Source organism: Oryctolagus cuniculus, chromosome 7 (genome assembly GCF_051225735.1).
Source record: "Oryctolagus cuniculus isolate XC-2025 breed Fujian yellow rabbit chromosome 7, ASM5122573v1, whole genome shotgun sequence".
NCBI lineage: Eukaryota > Metazoa > Chordata > Mammalia > Lagomorpha > Leporidae > Oryctolagus > Oryctolagus cuniculus.
In genome coordinates, this window is record NC_142873.1 from 121505759 (window position 1) to 121515453 (window position 9695).

Sequence of the window (9695 nt, forward strand, 5' to 3'; positions counted from 1 at the left end):
TTAATGGAGGGTATCTCTCTCATGCAGGCACTCGCGCTCTCTCTCTGGCTCTTGCGCTCTGCCTGTGTGTCTGCCTCTCAAATAAATTATCATCAGTATAACCCCATTTTAAAATCTGACCATCAAAAAGTATTATCTGTAAGATTACGGATTAAGGGTGATTTCTCCTCAGTTATTAAACATTCATTGACAGCCCAACACAGCATCTTTCTAAACTTTCTGAATTCTGTACAATAAGCATATTTATGTTTTCCATCATTATAAAAGTTCTACAAGTACCTTTAAATCTCACAATCTTAATACACTTAGCAGGAAAACAAAAATAACTAGTAATTACATCTATCATAAATCTAAAACACCCAAATATCTAACTTATGGTATCAAACTTTAATCACATATTTTTACATTAATACCAATACAAATCATTTTCGTTCTAAAATGTAGAATAGATACCAATTCCGTCAGGAACTTGTTATTAGAGTAATTACTACGACTTAAAATCCTCTTGCCACTCATTCTCTGGATCTATTTAGGTGGGACACTTTTGTACCGTGGACAGAAGCGCTAAAATATTTCTCTCTTGGCAGGAGGATACCTTTTGTGAAAGATATTTTTCTAACTGTGAGTGTTTATCTAGGAAACTTAGCATTGTAGAGCTGGGACAGGGCTTTCTCCAAGGAAGACTACCCTTAGAGACAAGATGTAATATAAGAAAGCAGGGATGAGCTACCAGCAGGTGATGAAATTTCACCTCAAATAAGACGCAAAAGGTTATTCTCAAGCAAGTCATGTCCGTGAATGACACTCCAGGTACACCAGGGGCTCTCAGGACCCCGCACTTTCTGCACCGGGGTTCTCACCCTGCCCTCCCTCCCTTCCCCCCCGGGACTCTGCAGAACAGAGTGCAGGGCGCGGGGAAGCCGAGGCTGTTTGCAAACAGGCGTCCTCCGCCTCCCTCCGGGATGTACAAGCAGGGCCAGGTCTAAGAGGCTGCGCTCCGCCCGGCCCGGGCCAAGCCCAAGGACGCCCGTGCCCCCCCCCCCCCCTCACCGCAAGCCTCTCCACACACCGGGCCGCACCGAAACCGAGGCCGGGGCGACGGCTTCTCGGCAGCGCGGGGCCTAGTCGCACCCCACGGGCCTCCATCCTCCCGGGAGACGCGAGAAATAAGGGCTGAGGCCCCAGAGTTGCGGGGTGGGGGAGGCGGCCGCAGCGACAGGACGCCCCGTCCGCCCGGCCCCAGGGCTGCCGCCAGGGCCCCCACAGGCGGCGGCAAGCAGGCGAGCCGGGACCGCGCCGCACCACACTCACCTCGAACAGCGGCCACCACCGCTTCAGCATGGCCAGGAGGGTCGTCCCGGAGCCGAAAGCCTCCTCCGGAGGGCACCGGCGCGGCCCCAGGAGCCACCGCGAAGCCTCCCACTCCTGACGGGGCTGTGGTCGCCGCAGTTGCTGCTGCTGCTGCTGAGGCCCAGTGCCCGCCCAGGCGCATCGGCTCCCGGGCCGCCGCACCCACGCAGACCCCGGCGGAGCGCCGCAGGGCCAGGCCAGGGGCGCAAGGCTGCGGCGGGACGACCGAGGTGCTGCAGGCGGGGATCCTCGGCGAAGCCTCCGGCGTCGCGGTGGACGCTCCAGCCTTCCGCGCCGCTGGGCCACAGCGCCCCCTGGACCCCACGTCTGGCTACGGCGCCGGGACTGCGGCGGCCACGCCGGGCACGAGCGGCAGGGAACGCGAGGGAGCGCGGCCTGGGGGTGGCGGGGGCCCCGCGCTCCCTGCGCCGCCTGCGGCTCGCGGCCCGCCTCTCACCCCTGACGACGCTTCCTGGGAGCCGGAAGCCCCTCGGTTCCCACAAACCCCTGGCGGTCCCACCCCCCGTCAGACCCCGAGCACCCTTTCCTTCTCTGCGGAAGGTACGTGCACGTTCTTGTCACTCGGACTGGCACCTGAGAGCGGGAGCGTGAGGAAGTCTCCTCGTCTCATCTCTCCTGGGGGGGAGGGGGGCACGGAATCTCTTCTGGTCCCTTCAGTGTGTCTGCGTGAAAGACGAGTGACCCAGAACAGACCTTTTTTTTTTTTTTTTTTCCCCCGAACACACACACAAATCCTCTCACAGAACAGATGAGGCAATTGTCTTTGACCTTAACTTTTTTGGATCTACCGTGCAGTGCGTTACAGAAATTTCCTACAGATACCAAAACCTCAACCCCTCCATCCCCTCCACCCCCCCTTCTATAAAGTAGGGAAAAAAAATGCTGAGCAAGAGAAGAAAATAGCCATCGGGTTGTCCTGAAATTCATAAACAACTTAAAGGTAAGAAAAGACCCATCCATCTTTCACTAACCACCCTCCGTTAACCCCACCCCACCCCAGCCCCACCCCCAGCCAAATCCTGGGTAAGGCTCTGAAGGAAGGAAATTGTTTTCTGTGTAGTGGAGTCTGCAGATAGCCCATGTCTCACGCAACCTCTAGGGTGCCAGCGTCAGAACGAAAAACAAAGAGAAATTCTCCAAATTCTCTGGTCCCCAAAGTTTCCAAATACAGAATTTTTTTCAGAGTACTATTCTAGAATGAGCAGAAACCTTGTTGTCAGATCCTGATACTAGCCATTCCAGTTCTGTCATCTATGGCTTTATGACCTGAGCAAGTTATGTAACATTTTTGAATGTCAGTTTTCTGTTGTCTGCCTTGGTGTTGTTGGGAAGGTTAGAGATAAAGGAACTGACCTGTAGAAAATACTCAATAAATATTAGTGCAAATTTTTGTTGGTTCCAGAATGCCCTAATTCTCAATATTTTTTAGGTTCATATCCATGTGTTTTTTGCATATATGTGTATTTCTATCAAAAGATGGGTGCAACAGTCTTCATCATCCCTGGTGGGTGAAATTGCCCTAAATTTCACTGAAGGATTTATGTAACATCCCTCCACTGAATAATACTGCCTGTTATACTGGGTTCTATGACTTTTGGTTAAACGGCAGTGTCAGCATAGATCCAGTCTATTTTTCTGTACAAAAACATCATAGGATGATTTCACCTTATCTTAGATTGTGCCCTAATAATAATAAATCATAATGAGAAAATTACTAAAGTCTTTAGGAGACATTCAAATAATAATTGAGCAGCCACTTTGGAGAAAATATAACCTAGCAGCTTTCTTCTCATCAATGAAAGCTGTTCCTGTACATTCCTAAGTGTGCCTTTGCCACATACTTCTGAGTCACAGTACAAAAAAAAAATCACTATCCCCTTTTTATAACAAGAGAAACTGGGGCTCAGCGGGAAACTATGATTCATCCTCACAACAACTCTGTGAATTAGGTACTATGCTACCACCATTTTACATGTGAAGTCCACCCAACCTAAGGAAAAGCTGGAAGTAAATTCCTTCTGCCACCTGATACCCTAACAGTCCTTTCAGCTATATTAAGAAAATGCTGTAAAGGTAAGTTAGTGTTACTAAAAATTTTCAATCTAGAGAAACAGGCCCTTTAATTTAGATCAGTTTGGCAACCTAACATTAGGACTGTGCTTTCCAAGCCTAGATCACTACCACCGCAGGAAATCTGCATTTGTTTATGAATAATCATGCTACCCAGGGTGTAGCTACTACATGAAGATGATTCATTTGTTCCCGGGACCAATTTCCTCTTGCTTCACACTTTCTTCCCTTCTATGCAAATTCTGTTGCTGAAAGAGGCTGCCTTTATCATCAGCACCACCTCCCTGCTGTAAGTAGTCCACCTTAAATCCTTTCATCTTCTGCAGTTTCATTCCATCTTTTTGGTTTTTCCTACCCAGTTTACTCTCTGCTCCTGAAATGCCTCTCATCTATTTTCCTCTCTTCTGTAAATCTTTTTCACCTTAATCTATCTTAGCCTACTGTCAGCTGATGTGATTACCCCATTTTCAATTTTGCATTGACTTTTACCGCTAACCAGTGACTCCCAAGTATCTCATTATTCCCAACCTGTTAGACCTCCTCACTTTCATTTTTATAACAGATACATCCTGTGGAAATCCAATATTCTAAGAACGATTTCTTCAAATGAAGTCAAGGTCTAGCACCCCTAGCAAATTTTTCTTTGCTCTTTAAAATTTGTTCTTTAAATTTCCACCCCAAAAGATAACTGTTTCCCAGGCTTGGTGAATGATGCCATCATCCCTCCAAGGTGGACAATTAGTCATGAAGCCTGATAACTTCTACTGTCTTTTTTTTTTTTTCTACTGTCTTACTGTTTAAATTTCCCTCCTCCTCTCCCAGCTCCACTGCCGCACCCTTTGGTCTTAGGGTATGTGCTCAATAAATTATATGTGAACTGAGGAAACAGGAAGGAAGGAAAGGGAGGTGGATTGAAAGAATATGAGCATACACCATATAAAAGGTTTTTTTTTCTTTTACAGAGGCATGCTCCTTTCTGTGTGCTCCCCAGTTCATAACTGCTCACCACTGCAGTGTCAGTATCGGTTTACTTGTATGTCTTCTCTCCCAGACTGTGAACTCTGTGGGCCAGGCTCACTGATTCTCTATATCCCTAGAACCAGTCTCACCTAAGGTACACCGCAGGGCCATTAAGCTGAACTGAACCTCATCAGGCTTGCTGCAAGCCTACTTCCCACATGCTCAATGATTTTTTTCGTTAGCTTTTAGGACCTACAAAAAATTAACTCCCTTTAAGCAGGTGCAGCCCAGAACTGAACCCAGCCTGCTGCTGTAAGCTATGATTACTCACAGCCTTTGGCAATCACAAGTCACTGCTCAGATTGAAATCCAAGATTCAGTCTTTTAGTAAACAGATGAGGCCTAAAGCAGGACAGAAATCAGTAAAACAGAACAAACTTTGAAGAGGAAGTTTGGGAGCAAACAAAGAAATTGTCATTCTAGGAATCATGCATAAGGAAGTAAACAAATATGTGGACAAAGATGCATGCAAAAATGTTCATTGTATGTTTTACTATATGTTTATAACATAAAAAATGAAGAAAACCCTAAATAAGTTAGGTAAATCATAATACCTCCACACAAGGAAATATTAACAATTAGCATCCATTAACAATTGCTTTCAAATAATTTTAAATAACATTGAAAAGTGCTTAGGATTTAAGACCTAGATGAAGCTCCTAGCTCCTGGCCCAGCCCCAGCCATTGTGGCCTTCTGGGAAGTGAACCAGTGTATGGAAAATCTGTCTCTCTCTCTGTTTCTCTCTCCCCCTTTCTATCTCCCCCTCTCTCTCCGTCTGCCTCTCCCTCTCCCTCCCTTCCTCCCTCCTTCCCTTTTCCCCCAGCTTCTATTTCTTCCTCTCTATAACTCTGCCTTTCAAATAAATAAATCTTCATTTTTAAAAGTTGCAAAAAAAGTATCCAAAAAATTCTCATATACATTTTACCCATACCTAACCACATTTTCTTTTTGTTTTCCTTTTGTTTGAGAGGCAGAGAGATTGAGACAGAGTTCCGATCCACTGGTTCACTTTCCTAAATGCCTGGAATGGATGAGGCCAGGTTGAGTCTGAGACAGGAACTGGGAACTCAATCCAGGTCTCACACATAAATGGCAGGGATCCAATCATTTGAACCAGCACCTGCTGCCACCTAGGATCTGCATTGGCAGGAAGCTAGAATTGACAGCCAAAGTCAGAAGCAAACCCAGGCACTCTGATGTGGGATGCAGGTGTCTAAATGACCTCTTACCACCAGGCCAAATACCTGCCCAACATTTCATCATTCTGTTGCTCTTGCTGTATTTTTCTTCAATCTCCATAAAGAAATAGATAAGGATACATAGACAATTGAATTATTTTCTGTTCCATTTATTCCTAAATATTTTTGGTCTGTTCCTTTTTTTTTTCTGTCCTTTTTGTGCCTTTTTTAAAGATTCATTTTATTTATTTGAAAGGTAGAGTTGGGACCAGTGCTGTGGTGCAGCGGGTTAACACCCTGGCCTGAAGTGCCAGCATCCCATACGGGCGCCGGTTCTAGTCCTGGCTGCTCCATTTCTGATCCAGCTCTCTTTTAGGGCCTGAGATAGCAGCAGAAGATGTCCCAAGTCCTTGGGCCCCTGCACCCACATGGGAGACCCGGAAGAAGCTCCTGGCTCCGGATCAGCACAGCTCTGGCTGTTGTGGCCATCTGGAGAGTGAACCAGCAGATGGAAGACCTCTCTCTCTGTCTCTACCTCTCTCTGTAACTCTCTCTTTCAAATAAATAAAATAAATCTTTAAAAAATAAAAGAAAAAAAAGGTATAGTTATGGGGTGGGGGACACAAGAGGGAGAGGGAGAGGGAGAGCGAGAGAGAGATCTTCCATCCACTGATTGACTCCCCAGATGGCTGCAATGGCCAGGAGTGAACCAGGCCAAAGCCAGGAGCCAGGAACTTCTTCCAGGTTTCCCACATGGATGCAGGAGTCCAAGCACTTGGACCATCTTCTGCTGCTTTCCCAGGAGCATTAGCAGAAAACTGGATCAGAAGTGGAGCAGCGGGGACTCCAAGGGGCACCCATATGCCAGCACTAAAGGCAGTGGCTCAACCTGATATGCCACATTGCAGGTCTGTTTCCTTAAAGAAAGAGTACAAATATCACAGTGTATTTATCAAAATTAGAAACTTACAATTAATACTATGCTATAATGTATGATTTTATTCAAGTTTTGGCTGGCTTTCATGTTTTTGTTCCTCTGACATTCTTTTTTTAAAATATTTATTTATTTATTTAAGAGTTACACAAAGAGAGGAGAGGCAGAGAGAGAGAGAGGGAGGGAGGTCTCCCATCTGATGGTTTACTCCCCGATTTGCCACAGTGGCCGGAGCTGTGCTAATCCAAAGCCTGGAGCCAGGAGTTTCTTCTGGATCTCCCACGCAGGTGCAGGGGCTCAAGGACTTGGGCCATCTTCTGCTCTCCCAGGCCATAGCAGAGAGCTGAATCAGAAGTGGAGCAGCTAGGTCTCAAACCAGCGCCCATATGGGATGCCAGCGCTTCAGGTCAGGGCGTTAACTCACTGCGCCACAGTGCTGGCCTCTCCTCTGATATTCTCTATGGAAAAAGTAATTTGTTTTCTAGCTCAGGATCTAGTATGGGATTGCACATTATAATTCATTGGCAAGTTTCTTTAGTTTTCTTTCACCTGAGACAATTTTTGTCTTTGTCTTTTATAACCTCAATATTTTTGAAGAGCAAGAGCCATTTATTTTGTAAAATATCCCTTAATTTGAGTTTGCCTGATGTTTCTTCATGGTTAGATTCAGACTTTACATTTATGTCAGGAATACCACAGAATTGATTGTGTTCTTCTCAGTGCACCATATCAGGAGACTTGTGTTACCTCTGTGTCCCATCAATGGTGATAGAAACTTTATTTACTCAGGGTATGGTATCTGCCAAGTTTCTCCCCTGTAAAGTAACTGTTTTTCTCTTTGTAATTAATAAATATCTTGTAAGGAGGTTATTTGAGACTATGCACAAGTTTAATTATTAATTGATGATTCTTACTTGAAACAGTTATTACTGTAGTCATTGACAAATGATAGTTTTCTAATTCCATCTTTACCATTCCTTATATATATTTTTTATTTATCTTCCTACAGTATGAGAGAGCTTCTTCATTCTCCTTTGTTTATTCATTTATCAAGTTATTGATATCATGGTGAGCTCACTTATTTTTACTTTATTCTATGAATTACATACTGAATACTATCATTTTATTGACAGACAAGTTATTTCATATTTGACTGGCTTTTATTTATTTTATCATTTTTTCATCATTTTTAAACATTCCCCTTACTTTCTGACTCCATATTCCAGGTTCACCTTGTACCTGCCCAACCTTAGTCCTGAAGTCACCCATTTCCTGTTTAAGTTGTAGCTGCATTTAGTGATGAATGGTATTAAAGATCTGAGTGCCAGGTGTATTCATTGCTGTTCTGGTGGCATTACTTCTAGCCTCTGTAAACAGAGCTAGAAAACATACACACACAAAAACATACTTGAGCATCATTTTACTTTAAAGAACAACAGACAAACTATGGTTTGTCGCTCCCCCTCTTCGTGGAGGAGCAACACTAAGCCCTGCCTAGGCTTCATATCCGAGTCACGGCACCATTATGTCGCTCCCCCTCTTCGTGGAGGAACGACACAGGACCCTGCGCTGTTCTTTTGACACAGGACCCTGCGCTGTTCTTTTGTCTGCTCGGCCCTCCCCGGGTTTGCTGCTGGTTCTTCCCGGGTTGGCTACCGTCCCTTCCACCTCCATGGAAGGGCGGTTCCCCCTGCCACATTCCCCACTTCCGCGGGGGAGCGGCACACCGCCGGCCAGCTCTCTCAGGGGCTGCACAGGTGTTCCTTCAGGTAGATGTTCCCCTTAGATGTTCCTGGTGCATGTTGTCTCTCTCCTCCTTTATAGTCCTCTTCCACCAATCCCAACTCTGCTACCCACACACCGAGTACGCTGCTCTCCTCCGATCAGGAGCAGGTCCTGCAGCTTGTCAAGTTGGTGAGAGGCAGCTGGGTAGAAGCTGTTGCCTCCTCTCCCAGCGCCATATTGTGGGAGAGCAGATGCATAGAATAAGTCTTAATTCCAGTAACTCAGTCCAGTCCGAGTTGCTCCCCACATGGTTATTCAGGCATGGGATTTTAGCCAGCATTTTCTAGAAAATGAACAAGGTGAGCCTGTCACTTCAAGGAAAAACAATAGCATCTGTTGCCAGTAGCAAAAATCAAGCTTTCAGATGACATTAGCATTTTCAAAAATTTGTGTTCATTGCCAGGAAGTTGACAGCTTCTCAAAATTTTCTGAAGACATGGGTGGTGATATTAACAAATGTTGTGAAGTGGTTCTTTTCCTTATATGTTGTATAATGAAATGTGTCAACATTTGGAAGATCTGCATAATTCAGTGAGCCAGTATTTTTTCAAATTATCAATGCATGATGTTACAAAAGGGTGCATGGATGGGTAAAATACCCATTTAAAACGTAATGTAGACCTATGGGTTTTAATGTAACAAAATACAGAAAACTGACTGATAGGTTTCACTGTCTATATTTGCAACTAACTTTTAAGAAATTACCACTGTCAAATTTTGCTGCAATATCAAAGAAAAATCCACACATATCTGAAATGACTATAAAATATTCCTCACTTCCAACTACATATCTATTTGAGGAGAGTTTTTTTTTAATTTACTTCAACTAAACACATTCCAAAAGATTAAGATATAAGAGTCCAAATATCTTCTACAAAGTCTTTCTAACTTTAAAGAGATTTGCAAAAACAAAATCAACACCACTTTTCTATTTTTTGTTTTGGAAAATATAGTTACTTTTCATTAAATAAGTTATAAATTGACCTATAATGTGTTCACTGTTATTTTAAATAGACTATTAGTGGTTTTTCTGTGCTTTAATTTGTCAGTAGAGATACCACATGAGCAAAATGACTTATGAATATAAAAATGGCCTGAGACCAAAATATTTGAAACCACTGTTATAGTTTATCCAGCCATTCTCTTAATATATTTAGGTTGTTTCTAGAATTTTGTGATTGCAAACAATGTTGCATTATATATTTTCTATTGCTGTAGGTGTATCTTTATGATAAAATCTTAGAAGTAGGATTGGGATTGTTGGATCAAAAGATGCATATTGAGTTTATTAGATATTACCAGATTCTCCTTCCAAAGGATTGTGCTTCACCACTCC

The 9695-nt window shown here is 44.2% G+C and overlaps 1 protein-coding gene and 1 long non-coding RNA gene across 8 annotated transcripts in view; one reads left to right on the top strand and one right to left on the bottom strand.

Moving 5' to 3' along the window:
- The window catches only part of ZFYVE9 (zinc finger FYVE-type containing 9), a 213141-nt gene extending 211350 nt beyond the window's left edge, over window positions 1-1791 (bottom strand). For 4 of the 7 annotated variants that reach the window (XR_016211026.1, XM_051857767.3, XM_051857766.3 and 1 more), the window contains exon 1: window positions 1312-1791. The gene's annotated coding sequence lies outside the window, so the exon portion shown is untranslated. Of the gene's footprint in view, window positions 1-1069; window positions 1155-1311 lie in introns of those variants that run through there. The other 3 variants (XM_089300650.1, XM_089300651.1, XM_089300649.1) reach the window with 3 other exon arrangements.
- LOC103350185 (uncharacterized) lies at window positions 789-7907 on the top strand. Its single transcript, XR_016210304.1, has 5 exons — window positions 789-810; window positions 1057-1911; window positions 4404-4456; window positions 7584-7642; window positions 7801-7907. It is a non-coding gene; the product is annotated as an uncharacterized LOC103350185 (long non-coding RNA).
- Window positions 7908-9695: the final 1788 nt, after the last annotated feature.